The 17173-nt window shown below is 43.8% G+C and overlaps 1 pseudogene across 1 annotated transcript in view; it reads left to right on the top strand.

Moving 5' to 3' along the window:
* Positions 1-16042, top strand: part of LOC311137794 (talin-2-like) — an 85513-nt pseudogene extending 69471 nt beyond the window's left edge. Inside the window, exons 45-56 of the transcript in view lie at positions 166-349; positions 750-875; positions 2218-2334; positions 3040-3225; positions 4095-4202; positions 4326-4431; positions 11788-11912; positions 14136-14261; positions 14357-14419; positions 14548-14730; positions 14849-14974; positions 15914-16042. The product of the transcript in view is annotated as a talin-2-like (transcript). The remainder of the gene's footprint in view (positions 1-165; positions 350-749; positions 876-2217; positions 2335-3039; positions 3226-4094; positions 4203-4325; positions 4432-11787; positions 11913-14135; positions 14262-14356; positions 14420-14547; positions 14731-14848; positions 14975-15913) is intronic.
* Positions 16043-17173: the final 1131 nt, after the last annotated feature.

The raw sequence follows: 17173 nt of genomic DNA, 5'->3' as shown, positions 1-17173 counted from the left end.
ATATAATAGAATGGACTTTGACCTCATACAAGATGGCTTTCCTTGAGGAAAGGGAATGTTTCTTCCCATAAACTGCAGCTTCTGTATGACTATAGAGTATTACATTCAATAAATCTTAATTGTTCCCAATGGGTATTTGACAAGATGTTGTGTGGTGTTCCTCAGGGAGAGCATCCTGAAGACAGCCAAGGCTCTGGTGGAGGACACTAAGCGGCTGGTGTCTGGGGCAGCGTCCAGTCAGGACAGACTGGCCCAGGCTGCCCAGTCCTCAGCCAACACCATCACCATGCTCACTGACGTGGTCAAACTGGGAGCCACCAGCATGGGCTCTGACGACCCAGAGACTCAGGTAATACACTGACCACACCATGTTGGATTGAAATTACAACACATAAATGTAACACTACAACAATCTTTCAGACAATCTTTCCACATATTTATATCACATACCTCTAAATAGTCCAATCATAATTTAACCTGTACGCCATGTATTATGTAAAGGTAAACCTGACAGGCCCGTACTGTTCTGTTAGTCTTTTGTCATTCTGTCTAGCCATTCTGTAGCATACATTTCCTCCTGCTGTATCTCTCCCCTTCACTTTGCCAGAAGTATCATAGTTCCAGGAAGAAGTGATAAGGCCAGGCTCTGTTAAATCCTGCCCTGAGGTAGGCCTGATAAACCTGTACTCTGTCCATTGTGTTGTATTGATGTGGTGTCTCTCTCTCTCCCTCCCTCCCCCTCTTCTCAGGTGGTCCTCATAAATGCGGTGAGAGATGTGGCCAAGGCTCTAGCTGAGCTCATCGGCGCCACCAAGTGTGCTGCAGGCAAGCCAGCGGATGACCCGTCCATGTATCAGCTGAAGAGTGCTGCCAAGGTACTGTAAGACATACACTTCTCTAACATAGAGAATACCACACTGAATTTGTGTATTCAGCTGCCCTTGTTTTACAGAAATGTAGCTCCTGTACAGGGATATGCTTATCTATAGATACAGTATCTAATGCAATATGCTGTCTTTGTGTGTCACAGCAGTAGGTTCTCAAAGCAACGCGTATGATCCGGTTTCCAACAGGATATGACACTTTCTTATCACTGTTCGTGTTTGGCTGTGTGTTTGTATTTGTGTGTGTGTGTGTGTGTGTGTATGTGTGTGTGTGTGTGTTTGCCACTGTCACTGAGATGGGTGTCAGGGTGTGTGTGACTCATGCTTGTCACAGTGGGTGTGAGCTCTGAGCCATCTGTGATCACACCACTGTGACTGGAGAGGCTCCTTATCTCCAACACTATGGAGAGACAGCCACTGACTGGGGCTTTACTGAAGCCTAGCCAAACCTGCGTGCCCTGTCCTTTCTACTCACACTCTCCCTCCATATCTACCAACACATAGGCCAGCAGCTCAGAGATCAAAACTAAACTCCACAGTAATCTTTCTCAATTTTAATAGAGGATATCCAAGGAAACATTACACTAAACAGACTTGAGCATATCGTTTCGCAGTGTGCAGAGAGACCTCAATGTCATAGTTAACATGCCTTACACCCCGAGTCCAGTTATGGGCTTTAAGTATACCTGTCCTTGGTTATACCTTGGACCAGATCAAAGGATTTCATAGGTTGACTGTATAGCCAGCATCATATAACCATAATCAAAGTATTACCTCTCTAAGACATGCCCCTAATCCTTCTCACCCTTCAATCACTTCTCTCTTATCCTCCAACTATTCAGCCACACATATGCAACTCTAACTGTTACATTAGGCTTATTTTCCTCTCTAGTTTTAATCTAATTAGGGCCACCCATGTAACCTGCTCAAGCTCACAGCTTGTTTTCATTCCTCCAACATATGGTGACCTCCGAATGGGACCCTCTCTCAAACCCCTCCGTGCTCTGTTCGGGTTGTTGAAATATGTTCAGAGTTCCATGGCACAATCTGCTCCTCACAAACAAGCTGTACATGGTCTGTTTGAGGTTTTGATGCAGGGTTCTTGCTTATAAAACAAGTTTGTCTGTGGTTCTGCTTTAAGTTTTTTTTCCTCATGGTCTGAAATGTATAGTATTGTCCTTCCATACTGTTGGTGTTCTATCAGGGCTGGATCTACTGAGACCTGTCTGGTCTCTGGTGCTGGGGGGAGACGACACCACCTGTTGGCCTGGCTCTGTGTTTATTGAGTTTCATCCCCACTGCTACAGTCCCTCTATCTCTCTCTCTCTGAAAGGTGATGGTGACCAATGTGACTTCACTGCTGAAGACGGTCAAGGCTGTGGAGGATGAGGCTACTCGCGGGACGAGGGCACTGGAGGCCACCATTGAGTGCATCAAACAGGAGTTGACAGTAAGACTCCCTGACAGGCTCCCCTCGCCAGGCTGGTTAAAGCAAGGGAGGTGTGCCTGTATATTGAATGCCATACCTAACAGTTAAAAAATATATATTTTCTCGACTTAAAATCTGATATCTATTCAACCTTTGCTGCTCCTCCTCTCCTCTCCTCTCCTCCCCAAAGCCCTGCAGTATTCTCGTTGCTCTTATCAGGGATTTTGTAGCAGACACAGGGGGAAAGGGAGGCTGAAATATTAGTCAGCTTGTTTTTCTTGTGATTTACTGCTAATCCTTATCAGTGTACCCTCAGGACCACAACAGGCTTTACCTAGGTTGCAAATCCAAATCAAACACAGCCCACTTAGCTCACAATTATAGTAGCATCAATAACACTAGGAAACGTTTTTTTTTTTTTTTACCTTTATTTAACTAGGCAAGTCAGTTAAGGAAAAATTCTTATTTACAATGACGGCCTACCCCGGCCAAACCCGGACAACGCTGGGCCAATTGTGCACCGCCCTTACAGTGGTCGTGTACACCTCGGGCTGACTGTTGACTGTTTAAGACTAACAATAAGCGCCAGGAGTATTTTCTAGTCTGGTCATATCGTCAGGAAAAACTCCTGTCCTTGGTAATAATGCACGAACCTGTGCATCAAAGTAGATCATCCTCAGTGGCTGTCAGTGCAGTCACAGTTAGTCATGCTGTGAGTGTGCGCAGGTGTTCCAGTCCAAGGACCTCCCCGAGAAGTCGACCACGCCGGAAGAGTTTATCCGCATGACAAAGGGCATCACCACAGCAACGTCCAAGGCTGTGGCAGCGGGCAACTCTGCCCAGCAGGAGCACGTCATCGCCACAGCCAACCTGAGCCGCAAAGCCATCTCTGATATGCTGACCACCTGCAAGGTGATAATCCACCCCAACCCTGCCAGCTCAGGGCTCACATCCTCACACTGACACTACAGCACAGCACTCAGTCCCATAATGCTGCTCTGCCAGGGAAAATGTGACAGCAGGACAGCAGGGGCTAGTTCAGATGGCTGGTGTGACGTACTCATGGTTCAATGTCACTCAGCCTGGAACATTAGGCATGATGCCCTTCAGGCACATCACAATACTTTACTTCTAGCAGTGAAAAGACCAGGAAAGAAGTATCAAAAAGCATTTGGAGACCTTAACAAACTGGCCCATACTGCTCTAAGTAACATACAGTCTGGATAACAGGAGGTTGGTGGCACCTTAATTGGGGAGAACGGGCTTGTGGTAATGACTGGAGCGGAATCAGTGGAATGGTATCAAAGACATCAAACACATGGTTTCCATGTGTTTGATGCTATTCCATTTGCTCCGTTCCGACCATTATTATGAGCCGTCCTCCCCTCAGCAGCCTCCTGTGGTCTGGATAGTATATCCTAATGTAATGTTTCCCAACTCCAGTCCTCGTGTACCATCTGTGGTAGCCCCGGACAACCAGACCTGATTCAACTCATTGAGGGCTTGAATAATTAGTTGACAAGTTGAATCAGGTGTGCTTGTCAGGGGCTACAACAAAAAAAGTGTACTGTTGGAGGTACTGGAGGACTGGAGTTGGGAAACACTGGACTAGTGGTCACACTATGTTTTAGACATTGACTCACTGACTAGACAAGAGCATATCACTAGGCAGAGCATATCTCTAGGCAGAGCATATTTCTAGGCAGAGCATATCACTAGGCAGAGCATATCACTAAGCAGAGAAAATGTCACCTTTTCTAAGTTGTTGTTTCTTCTTCCAGCAAGCGGCCTGTCATCCAGAGGTGAGTGATGAGGTGAGGAGCAAGGCCCTGCACTACGGGTCAGAGTGCACCACTGGATACATCGACCTGCTGGAGCAAGTACTGCTGGTGAGGGGGAGAATACAATACATCACACAGACAACACCTTAGAACTCATAACCTCTATTAGCTTGGCCTGATGGCATGTGGCTCCATGAGGAAGGTTGTGTCTGTGTCTGTGTGTGTGTCCAGGTGCTCCAGAAGCCCACGGCTGACCAGAGGCAGCAGCTGGCGGTACACTCCAAGTGCGTGGCGGGATGTGTGACAGAGCTCATCCAGACAGCTGAGGCCATGAAGGGTGAGACAGCACACAGCGCTGCCACACACACACACTTGCATACATGCACACACACACAAATTCACCTAGAGGAGCATAGTTCGACCAGACTACTGCATTCTGCAGAAACCCAGCATACCATTCTGGCTATAAATTCAAACAATGTAAATTAGTTTAGGGATGTTTTCTTCCCAGGGCCTATAATGGATTTGTGTGTGTATAATATTCACAATAATGTTGTTTTTTTTAAAACCACCCCATTAATCCACAGGTTATGTGGACAGGTAATATAGAAAATGTGCTGTAGAGTGGGCCTAACATCCTGAGTAATTGCAAGTGTCAACATTAGATTAGTAGGTTGGCTATCACATGTATACCAGGAATGTGTCCTTCAGAAGCCCTGCTGCCTGCCTTCCATATCTCTGACAGCACTAATATATGTGATGTTTTATTTGTGCTTCCCATGACTGTGTTTTTGTATTTGAATGTATGTGTGTGTGTGTATATACAGTGCATTCGGAATGTATTCAGACCCCTTGATTTTCTCCACATTTTGTTACGTTACAGCCTTATTCTAAAATGGATTAAATTGTTTTTTTCCCTCATCAATCTTCACACTATACCCCATAATGACAAAGCAAAAACAGGTTTTTAGAAAATTTTGCTAATTTATTAAAATAAAACACTGAAATATCGCATTTACATAAGTATTCAGACCCTTTACTCAGTACTTTGTTGACGCACCTTTGGCACCTGTATTTGGGGAGGTTCTCCCATTCTACACTGCAGATCCTCCCAAGCTCTGTCAGGTTGGATGGGGAGCGTCGCTGCACAGCTATTTTCAGGTCTCTCCAGAGATGTTTGATTGGGTTCAAGTCTGGGCTCTGATTGGGCCAATCAAGGAGACTTGTCCCAAAGCCACTCCTGTGTTGTCTTGGCTGTGTGCTTAAGGTTGTTGTCCTGTTGGAAGGCGACCCTTCGCCCCAGTCTGAGGTCCTGAGCACTCTGGAGCAGGTTTTCATCAAGGATCTCTCTGTACTTTGCTCCGTTCATCTTTCCCTCGATCATGACTAGTCTCCCAGTCCCTGCCGCTGAGAAACATCCCCACAGCATGATGCTGCCACCACCATGCTTCACCGTAAGGATGGTGCCAGGTTTCCTCCAGATGTGACGCTTAGCATTCAGGCCAAAGAGTTAAATCTTGGTTTCATCAGACCAGAGAATCTTGTTTCTCATGGTCTGAGTGTCCTTTAGGTGGCTTTTGGCAAAATCCAAACAGGCTATCATGTGCCTTTTACTGAGGAGTGGCTTCCATCTGGCCACCCTACCATAAAGGCCTGATTGGTGGAGTGCTGCAGAGATGGTTGTACTTCTGGAAGGTTCTCCCATCACCACAGAGGAACTCTGGAGCTCTGTCAGAGTGACCATCAGGTTCTTGGTCACCTCCCTGACCAAGGCCCTTCTCCCCCGATTGCTCAGTTTGCCGGGCGGCCAGCTCTAGGAAGAGTCTTGGTGGTTCCAAACTTCTTCCATTTAAGAATGATGGAGGCCACTGTGTTCTTGGGGACCTTCAGTGCTGCAGACATTTTTTGGTACCCTTCCCCAGATCAGTGCCTCGACACAATCCTGTCGGAGCTCTACGGACAATTCCTTCGACCTCATGGCTTGGTTTTTGCTCTGACCTGCACTGTCAACTGTGGGACCTTGTATAGACAGGTGTGTGCCTTTCCAAATCATGTCCAGTCAGTTGAATTTAACACAGGTGAACTCCAATCAAGTTGTAGAAACATCTCAAGGATGATCAATGGAAACAGAATGCACCTGAGCTCAGTTTCGAGTCTCATAGCAAAGGGTCTTAATAGTTATGTAAATAAGGTATTTCTGTTTTTAATTTTTAATACATTTGCAAAAAATTCCAAAAACCTGTTTTCGCTTTGACATTATGGGGTATTGTCTGTAGATTGATAAAGGAAAATGTTTTATTTAATCCATTTTAGAATAAGGCTGTAACGTAACAAAATGTGGAAAAAGTCAAGGGGTCTGAATACTTTCTGAATGCACTGTGTATATATATATATATATATAACTATAGTTTTGTGCATGACACAAGTAATCTTTCCAACAATTGTTTACAGACAGATTATTTAACTTATAATTCACTGTATCACAATTCCAGTGGGTCAGAAGTTGATTGGAGGTGTACCTGTGGATGTATTTCAAGGCCTACCTTCAAACTCAGTGCCTTTTTGCTTGACATCATGGGAAAATCAAAAGAAATCAGCCATGACCTCAGAAAAAAAATTGTAGACCTCCACAAGTCTGGTTCATCCTTGGGAGCAATTTCCAAACGTCTGAAAGTACCACGTTCATCTGTACAAACAATAGTACGCAAGTATAAACACCATGGGACCACGCAGCCGTCATACCGCTCAGGAAGGAGACGCGTTCTGTCTCCTAGAGATTAACGTACTTTGGTGCGAAAAGTGCAAATCAATCCCAGTACAACAGCAAAGGACCTTGTGAAGATGCTGGAGGAAACAGGTACAAAAGTATCTACAGTGGGGGAAAAAAGTATTTAGTCAGCCACCAATTGTGCAAGTTCTCCCACTTAAAAAGATGAGAGAGGCCTGTAATTTTCATCATAGGTACACGTCAACTAGGACAGACAAAATGAGAAAAGAAATTCCAGAAATTACATTGTAGGATTTTTAATGAATTTATTTGCAAATTATGGTGCAAAATAAGTATTTTGTCAATAACAAAAATTCTCAATACTTTGTTATATACCCTTTGTTGGCAATGACACAGGTCAAACGTTTTCTGTAAGTCTTCACAAGGTTTGCTGGTATTTTGGCCCATTCCTCCATGCAGATCTCCTCTAGAGCAGTGATGTTTTGGGGCTGTCGCTGGGCAACACGGACTTTCAACTCCCTCCAAAGATTTTCTATGGGGTTGAGATCTGGAGACTGGCTAGGCCACTCCAGGACCTTGAAATGCTTCTTACGAAGCCACTCCTTCGTTGCCCGGGCGGTGTGTTTGGGATCATTGTCATGCTGAAAGACCCAGCCACGTTTCATCTTTAATGCCCTTGCTGATGGAAGGAGGTTTTCACTCAAAATCTCACGATACATGGCCCCATTCATTCTTTCCTTTACACGGATCAGTCGTCCTGGTCCCTTTGCAGAAAAACAGCCCCAAAGCATGATGTTTCCACCCCCATGCTTCACAGTAGGTATGGTGTTCTTTGGATACAACTCAGCCTTCTTTGTCCTCCAAACACGACGAGTTGAGTTTTTACCAAAAAGTTCTATTTTGGTTTCATCTGACCATATGACATTCTCCCAATCCTCTTCTGGATCATCCAAATGCACTCTAGCAAACTTCAGACGGGCCTGGACATGTACTGGCTTAAGCAGGGGGACACGTCTTGCACTGCAGGATTCGAGTCCCTGGCGGCGTAGTGTGTTACTGATGGTAGGCTTTGTTACTTTGGTCCCAGCTCTCTGCAGGTCATTCACTAGGTCCCCGGGTGGTTCTGGGATTATTGCTCACCGTTCTTGTGATCATTTTGACCCCACGGGGTGAGATCTTGCGTGGAGCCCCAGATCGAGGGAGATTATCAGTGGTCTTGTATGTCTTCCATTTCCTAATAATTGCTCCCACAGTTGATTTCTTCAAACCAAGCTGTTTACCTATTTCAGATTCAGTCTTCCCAGCCTGGTGCAGGTCTACAATTTTGTTTCTGGTGTCCTTTGACAGCTCTTTGGTCTTGGCCATAGTGGAGTTTGGAGTGTGACTTTTTGAGGTTGTGGACTTGTGTGTCTTGTGTGTCTTTTATACTGATAACAAGTTCAAACAGGTGCCATTAATACAGGTAACGAGTGGAGGACAGAGGAGCCTCTTAAAGAAGAAGTTACTGATCTGTGCGAGCCAGAAATCTTGCTTGTTTGTAGGTGCGAGCCAGAAATCTTGCTTGTTTGTAGGTGACCAAATACTTATTTTCCACCATAATTTGCAAATAAATTCAATAAAAATCCTACAATGTGATTTTCTGGAAAACATTTTCTCAATTTGTCTGTCATAGTTGCCGTGTACCTATGATGAAAATTACAGGCCTCTCTCATCTTTTTAAGTGGGAGAACTTGCACAATTGGTGGCTGACTAAATACTTTTTATCCACAGTAAAACGAGTCCTATATCGACATAACCTGAAAGGCCCTCAGCAAGGAAGAAGCCACTGCTCCAAAACCTCCATAAAAAAGCCAGACTAGAGTTTGCAACTGCACATGGGGACAAAGAACGTACTTTTTGGAGAAATGTCCTCTGGTCTGATTAAACAAAAATAGAACTGTTTGGCCATAATGACCATCGTTATGTTTGGAGGAAAAAGGGGGACGCTTGCAGGCCAAAGAACACCATCCCTACCGTGAAGCACGGGGGTGGCAGCATCATGCTGTGGGGGTGCTTTGCTGCAGGAGGGACTGGTGCACTTCACAAAATAGATGGCATCATGAGGAAGTAAAATTATGTGGATATATTGAAGCAACCTCTCAAGACATCAGTCAGGAAGTTAAAGCTTGGAGTGGCCATCACAAAGCCCTGACCTCAATCCTATAGAAAATGTGTGGGCAGAACTGAAAAGGCGTGTGCGAGCAAGGAGGCCTACAAACCTGACTCAGTTACACCAGCCCTGTCTGGAGGAATGGGCCAAAATTCACCCAATTTATTGTGGGAAGCTTGTGGATGGCTACCTGAAACGTTTGACCCAAGTTAAACAATTTAAAGGCAATGCTTCCAAATACTAATTGAGTGTATGTAAACTTCTGATCCACTGGGAATGTGATGAAAGAAATAAAAGCTGAAATAAATCATTCCAATCAACACCTACTCACTTTATTTTTACTATTTTCTACATTGTAGTGAAAAAGTTTGGGGTCACTTAGAAATGTCCTTGTTTTCGAAAGGAAAGCCATTTTTTGTCCATTAAAATAACATCAAATTGATCAGAAATACAGTGTAGACATTGTTAAAGTTGTAAATGGCTATTGTAGCTGGATTTGGCTGATTTTTAATGGAATATCTACATAGGCGTACAGAGGCCCATTATCAGCAACCATCAGCCATCATTAGAAAACCCTTTTGCAATTATGTTAGCACAGCTGAAAACTGTTGTGCTGATTAAAGAAGCAATAAAACTGGCCTTCTTGAGACTAGTTGTGGATCTGGAGCATCAGCAATTGTGGGTTCGATTACAGGCTCAAAATGGCCAGAAACAAATAACTTTCTTCTGAAACTCGTCAGTCTATTCTTGTTCTGAGAAATGAAGGCTATTCCATGCGAGAAATTGCCATGAAACTGAAGATCTCGTACAACGCTGTGTACTACGCCCTTCACAGAACAGCACAAACTGTCTCTAACCAGAATAGAAAGAGGAGTGGGAGGCCCCAGTGCACAACTGAGCAAGAGGACAAATACATTAGAGTGTCTAGTTTGAGAAACAGATGTCTTCAGTTTCTTGGCAATTCCTCGCATGGAATAGCCTTCATTTCTCAGAACAAGAATAGACTGACGAGTTTCAGAAGAAAGTTCTTTGTTTCTGGCCATTTTGATCCTGTAATCGAACCCACAATTGCTGATGCTCCAGATACTCAACTAGTCTCAAGAAGGCCAGTTTTATTGCTTCTTTACTCAGCACAACAGTTTTCAGCTGTGGCAACATAATTGCAAAAGGGTTTTCTAATGCTCAATTAGCCTTTTAAAATGATAAACTTGGAATAGCAAACACAACGTGCCATTGGAACACAGGACTGATGGTTGCTGATAATGGGCCTCTGTACGCCTATGTAGATATTCCATTAAAAATCAGCCGTTTCCAGCTACAATAGCCATTTACAACATTAACAATCTCTACACTGTATTTCTGATCAATTTGATGTTATTTTAATGGACCAAAAAATTGATTTTTGTTTTGAAAACAAGTACATTTCTAAGTGAGCCCAAACTTTTGAACGGTAGTGTATATATACAGTTTAAGTCGGAAGTTTACATACACCTTAGCCAACTACATTTAAACTCAGTTTTTCACAATTCCTGACATTTAATCCTAGTAAAAACGCCCTGTTTTAGGTCAGTTAGGATTTCTTTTGATTTTCCCATGATGTCAAGCAAAGAGGCCCTGAGTTTGAAGGTAGGCCTTGAAATAAATCCACAGGTACAACTCCAATGGACTCAAATTATGTCAATTAGCCTATCAGAAGCTTCTAAAGCCATGACATCATTTTCTGGAATTTTCCAAGCTGTTTAAAGGCACAGTCAACTTAGTGTATGTAAACTTCTGACCCACTGGAATTGTGATACAGTGAATTATAAGTGAAATAATCTGTCTGTAAACAATTGTTGGAAAAATTACTTGTGTCATGCACAAAGTAGATGTCCTAACCGACTTGCCAAAACTATAGTTTGTTAACAAGACATTTGTGGAGTGGTTGAAAAATGAGTTTTAATGACACCAACCTAAGTGTATGTAAACTTCCGACTTCAACTGTGTGTGTGTATATATATATATATATATATATATATATATATATATATAGTTAGGGTATAATGTGTATATTTATGTTGTATATACAGGGCGCATTTGTAAAAGAGACCTAGGTCTCAATATGTCTTCCCTGTTAAAATAAAGGTTCATTAAAAAATAAGAATATTGTGTTTGGGTGAGAATTGGATCCCAGTGTACAGCCAATGACCCACTGGGGCTATCCATTTCACCTCTCTAATGCCTCTTGTTTTCCCTCTCTCTGTCCTGCCTCAGATGGAGGTAAGTGAGAGATGGGGCTGTTTGGTTCCTGCAGATCACTTTTCACACAGGCACAGAGGGTAGGGAGAGAAGTAGGGGAGGGGAGGGGAGGGGATGGGGGGAAGGGAAGGGTGACTGAACAGATTTCCCCAGGGTTCAACATAATCTGCATCAACATAATTCCATCTGTTTTCCAAGCTGTTCCCAAATAGTCCCGTTTTATGGCCACTTTAAAACCTATAAAGAGAGACAATAATCCATTGAAAGTACATTTCTTCAAACTCTTATTTAACCGTATTTAACTTTGAGGCATTAGAATCACTATAGACAGAACTTGGCGGAGTGGAAAACCTGCAAGGTAGATCTGGGTGGCTTTGTATGTTCAGAAGTATAATGCTCATTATCATTGCATGTGTGGAGTTGTGTTTGTGTGTTGTAAATTGACTGGTGTGATGTGGATTTGTTTAGAAAGGGCATAAGTGAACTGGCTTTGTCTGAACTGGTGAGGTATTTTTGTGTATGTTAAGAGTTATAGGGTTTCTATAATGTGATTATGACCTCTCGGTGGTGTGGTTTAGGATCAGAATGGGTGGACCCCGAGGACCCCACAGTCATCGCAGAGACTGAGCTGTTGGGAGCGGCAGCCTCAATCGAAGCCGCAGCCAAAAAACTGGAGCAGCTGAAACCCAGAGCCAAGCCCAAGGTAGGCCTACCAGTCCCCTTCTCAACCACCTCCAACATCTCCCTCCACACCTCTCAGACCAGACCAGACCTCCAACACAGAACACACCTATCTACTAACCTATCTACTCACTCATCAGGAAGGCTACCTGGGCCAAAGATAACAAAAGTTCACATTGACTTTGAAGTACGGTAATCTGTTACAGTCTCAGAGCTGCTATTAGAGATTGGGATTTGTTGGGGGGAATTGGGAGTATTATGTGAACTGTAGCCCACCTGTAAAACTATGCTGACTCAAGACAGCCTACTTGTGTGTTCTGTGAGCTTGCAGAATGTTGAAGTATTTATGGACGTTGGAAAGTTTTGTCTGGGGAGCAATCTGGTGTTTTTATTGAGATTCTGTAGAACCGTGTTGCCAGGAGACAATTACATTACTGGGACCTTAAGCTTTTGTTGGAATGAGTTCACATTTGTGATGATCTGTCTGAAACCTATTGAAGGAAAGTTCATCCTCCTTGTTGAACCCATTTCCTTTGTTTTATTACAGCATTCCTTTGTTTTCAGACTAAAATAAGAAGGGCCTTTCTCGGCCCAAGGTGTTCACCCACTTCATGGAGTGATATTGCACAACCCAACTTTACTGCTCTTAAAAAAACTGTCTGTAACAAAACTATGACTATCTCTGTGAGTACTTATGCATTGTCTGAAATTTGATTACGAAAGTTGAACAGCAAGTATGTAAGGTGTGAGCTGTATACATTTGTGTGTTTGTTTGTGTGTGATGTGTGTAGATTGAACCTCTGATCCTCCCTATACTCTTCCTCCTTCTCCTGTAGTACTCTGTGGTGTTCTTGTTTTGTGTCATTGGTTGATCAGATCTGGTCCCTCTCTCCAGCTCTCTGGTGATGTACTAAACATGGCTGGAGAATCTCCTGTTTTCATAAGAGACTTCCTACAGTCTCAGGTCCAGACTTCAGCAGAGCCCAGTGTTTATGAGAGGGGGGTGTAGGGAGGTTTGCTTCTTTTGGATGTCAGTATCTGTCTGCCCTCTAGTGAACTGTTAACAATGGTGCATGCTTTCTTCTTCCACAAGGCAGAGAGACAGGGCAGAGATTTTGAGATCTTTGTTTATATCATGAAACAATCATTCTTACCAGCTACGGTATATGATGTTTACTACTATATTATGGAAGGTGTAGAATACCTTAGACCTCAAAATATCAAACCCACAGTACACCTTCAGAAAGGGACACTGAATAAAACATCTAAATCAGTGTAAACAATGTTTCCTCTAATGACGAGGTAGTGTCTGTGACTATTTACAACCCCTTCTGTTCACCTTCTACTCCCTCCTTCCATACTTCCCTCTCTGTGCCCCTTCTCCCCTCCCTCCCACCCTGTAGAAGGGCCTCTCTCGCCCCAGCATGCTTCACTCTTCCTCCATTCTCTTGAGATGTTGTAGACCTGGAAGCCTTCTCTGCAGGCCTCTGTCTGATATGTTTGATATATTAGGTTGTTATTCAGTCCAGCTATATATCAAACATATTCCTACAGTGTCCCGCCCTGTCTCCAGCCACGTGTGCCTTGTGTGTTGGTGATGCTGGCATGATCTGTGGTCACTGACTAGTGTAGTCTACTGAGACAGGAGTGACATTATTCGTATTTCCCAAGTAATCTATTTTCCTTTTTAGAATGGGTGCTTCTGTATCTTGCAAAGTGTTTTGTTTGGACTTTTCAACAGCAAACAGTATTTGAAGATCTGTGGAATGATTCCCCATTATGAAATGTGTTGGTGGATGTGATTGGCCAGTAACTCAACATGGCACCATAAAACAACCAATGGAGTTTGGTCTCCCGAGTGGCGCAGTTGCAGTGCTAACTGTGCAACTAGAGATCCTGGTTCGAATCCAGGCTCTGTCGTAGCCGGCCGCGACCGGGAGACCCATGGGGCGGCGCACAATTGGCTCAGCGTCGTCCAGGGTAGGGGAGGGAATGGCCGGCAGGGATGTAGCTCAGTTGGTAGAGCATGGCGTTTGCAATGCCAGGGTTGTGGGTTCGATTCCCACAGGGTGCCAGTATGAAAAATAAAAAAAATAATGTATGCACTCACTAACTGTAAGTCGCTCTGGATAAGAGCGTCTGCTAAATGACTCAAATGTAAATGTAAAATGTTGTTTTGTCTTATTGCCACAAGATATCGCCCCCTAGTGCATTTCCATGGTTAAATGTGTGCTTTTGCTTTTAGCAAGCAGATGAGATGCTGGACTTTGAGGAGCAGATCCTGGAGGCAGCAAAGTCCATAGCTGCAGCCACTAGTGCCCTGGTGAAGTCTGCTTCTGCAGCACAGAGAGAGCTGGTGGCACAGGGCAAGGTCAGTTACAACTGTTTTGGAATCATAATTGTCTGAATGTCACCTCAGCAACAAAAAACATAAGTCTGTGAAATGTATCTTTCTCTGCCCTCCAGGTGGGATCCATTCTTGCCAATGCTGTGGATGATGGCCAGTGGTCACAGGGTCTCATATCTGCTGTGAGTTTCCAGCATTGTTTCTTTTTTACATGTAATATTAAAACATAACTTGACCATGAAACTGTGCATGGTGAATCAATGTTTCTGTCTGAGGCTGTACCCTGATGTGTGGTTGCTATTCCCTGTAGGCGAGGATGGTGGCGGCAGCGACCAGTAACCTGTGTGAGGCGGCCAATGCCTCAGTCCAGGGACACGCCAGTGAAGAGAAGCTCATCTCCTCAGCCAAGCAGGTGGCAGCCTCCACAGCTCAGCTCCTAGTGGCCTGCAAGGTCAAAGCTCAACCGGACTCCGAGGCCATGAGGAGACTGCAGGTATAGCCCTACTAAACACAACACAACCCACTGGGTTCCACTGCTGTCTCTCTGACTTCGCCTCCACACACTATGATCACACTATGATGGCATTAACCATGGGTTCTGTATCCCTAAGGCTGCTGGGAACGCGGTCAAGCGGGCATCAGACAACCTGGTGAAGGCGGCTCAGAAAGCAGCCTTTGACAAAGCTGATGACGACAGTGTGGTGGTCAAGACCAAGTTCGTGGGTGGCATTGCTCAGGTGAGATTTTAGAGTTTATATTCTAAATACCCTATAAGTGACACATTGAAGTGTCACTTCAATTTTACTTTGTGCATTTTCCACCTCTACCTCCTCAACTGTTCCCAACTTTAATGTTGCCTTCACATGCAAATGTTTCCTCTCTAATGAAATGGTTTTGAAATTGAGGTAGGCCACTACAGTATGACTGAATAGAACAACAGCTGCGATTCAAATCTGTGGTTTAGCAGGCATCCACAGCTGCCTCAACATCAAGTCCCTTGAAAAGTTTTTACATTCTTCTGGCCCAGCAGACAAGTTATCCACTCCCTTTTCATCCATGGCCATATGTAGAGTAATTGAGGAGTGGATGTCTATTTCATAGCCTAGGGCTAACTTCTACCTAAGAAGCTTTGTTTTCAACTGAGGAAGGTGATTGAGTGTCTTCCAGAAATCATATTGTGCGTGCATTTGTGCATATTTGTGTGTGCCTGAGTGTGCGGGCGTGCGTGCATGGGTGTGTATAACACTGAAGGGCTTCTAGCCAGCACCCCTCCAGAGGCACTCTCCCAAAGCGGGTCTCTCTCAAGTGGGCTAGTCATAACCCACCCGCCGCCATCTCCCAAATCCACAAGAGCTCCTTGCTTAAGAAAATAAATAGATACTTACTGCATACTTACATTTAAGACATTCCACTAGTTACCACAGAACAGTTATGTTAATTCTAGGTTTTCTATAACCCGCTTTAAAGAAACCTACTGTGAAATGGAGTATGAGCAGTATTCCAAATGTTCTGAAGAAAATACTTCCTTTGTAGAACTCAATCAAGTCCATATGTACATTAAAGGGACTCAAGGAAATGGTTTCATGATTTTATTACCTGTTGGGTTGGAGTGTTACAGGACAGATTGGAGATGAGCAGACTGAAGCATGTATTTAACCCTTTCCTCCCCTCTTCAGATCATTGCAGCCCAGGAGGAGATGCTGAGGAAAGAGAGAGAGCTGGAGGAGGCCAGGAAAAAGCTGGCTCAGATCAGACAGCAGCAGTACAAGTTCCTGCCCACTGAACTGAGGGAGGATGAGAGATGATTGGTCCAGAGGAAAGTTGATGGACATCCGATTGGAACCTATTTTTACACAGAGATGTAGCTGACACCTGTGATTGGCTGTTTCTCTCTCACTTACGGGTGGATTGTATAACGTACTTGGGCCAGGCCTGTTTTATGAGAGGAACTAGTGCCTGTGTTCATATGTGTGCGTGCGTATGTGTTTCACAGAGGGTGATATTGACATTATGCTGGCTGTAGCTGTACTGTATTAGCAGGGTTAGGACCTGCAATCTTAAGGTTGAGACAGATTATCTTACTGATCTTATGGTAGGATACATGAATAAGGACATCACAGTTAAATGAACATTATTGCACCCAATAATGGCAAATACTGTTAATACTTACAGCTTTCATGGATACATCTCTAAATCAGTTGAAGGTAGTTTAAAAAATGTAAAAGCTCATGAAAATGGGTAGCTCACTCCAACTGGCACAGCTGACATAGGGATCTATAGTTTAAGTTCCTCAGACAGTATTCTTAGTGTTGATCTAAGTATTGCTGTACTTTATTTAATCATTGGCCTGCATGCACCATTATAACTATACATATAAATAAAGCTACTAACCAATAGTGTAGCTTAGAATTGGGCATTTGTAATATGTTAGTATATGAATGTGAGCTTTGGATTTGCTGTTGAATAAGTAAACGTTTGAATTTTATGTACTGTATTTAATGTAATAGAACTTCAGCTTCACACTAAATTCATAGTGTCAGTGGGTCTGGTCTGAGTGGATAGGAAAGCCAACAGCAGACGCTAGTACAGCATCATAATACCTTTTAAAGTAATAATTCTCTAAGTAATAATTATCCCTGGTGTGTGAGTAGGGTGATCACTGCCTCCCTTCTTTGGACATTCAGTTGTCACTCATATTTAAGGAGCAGGGAGCAGTCACATGCAGAGGGTCATTAAGGGGCTAAATCTTGGGGTCTATGTGCGATCCTATATGTAATGCTTGTCAGACTAGTATTCTCTCCCCCCACCCCTCACACTCTTTCTGGGCTGCCTGCTGCCTCTGTTTACATTCTTTGTCATGTTTGTTCTCTCTTGTCTTTGTGTTTTAATTCCAGTCTAATTGACAGTAGCCAGAGTTGGTAGTTCCACCATACGCA

This window comes from Coregonus lavaretus (genome assembly GCF_964263955.1).
Source record: "Coregonus lavaretus genome assembly, chromosome: 11".
NCBI lineage: Eukaryota > Metazoa > Chordata > Actinopteri > Salmoniformes > Salmonidae > Coregonus > Coregonus lavaretus.
Note: the sequence above shows the minus strand (reverse complement) of the source record. Positions and strands in the feature narration are given on the sequence as shown.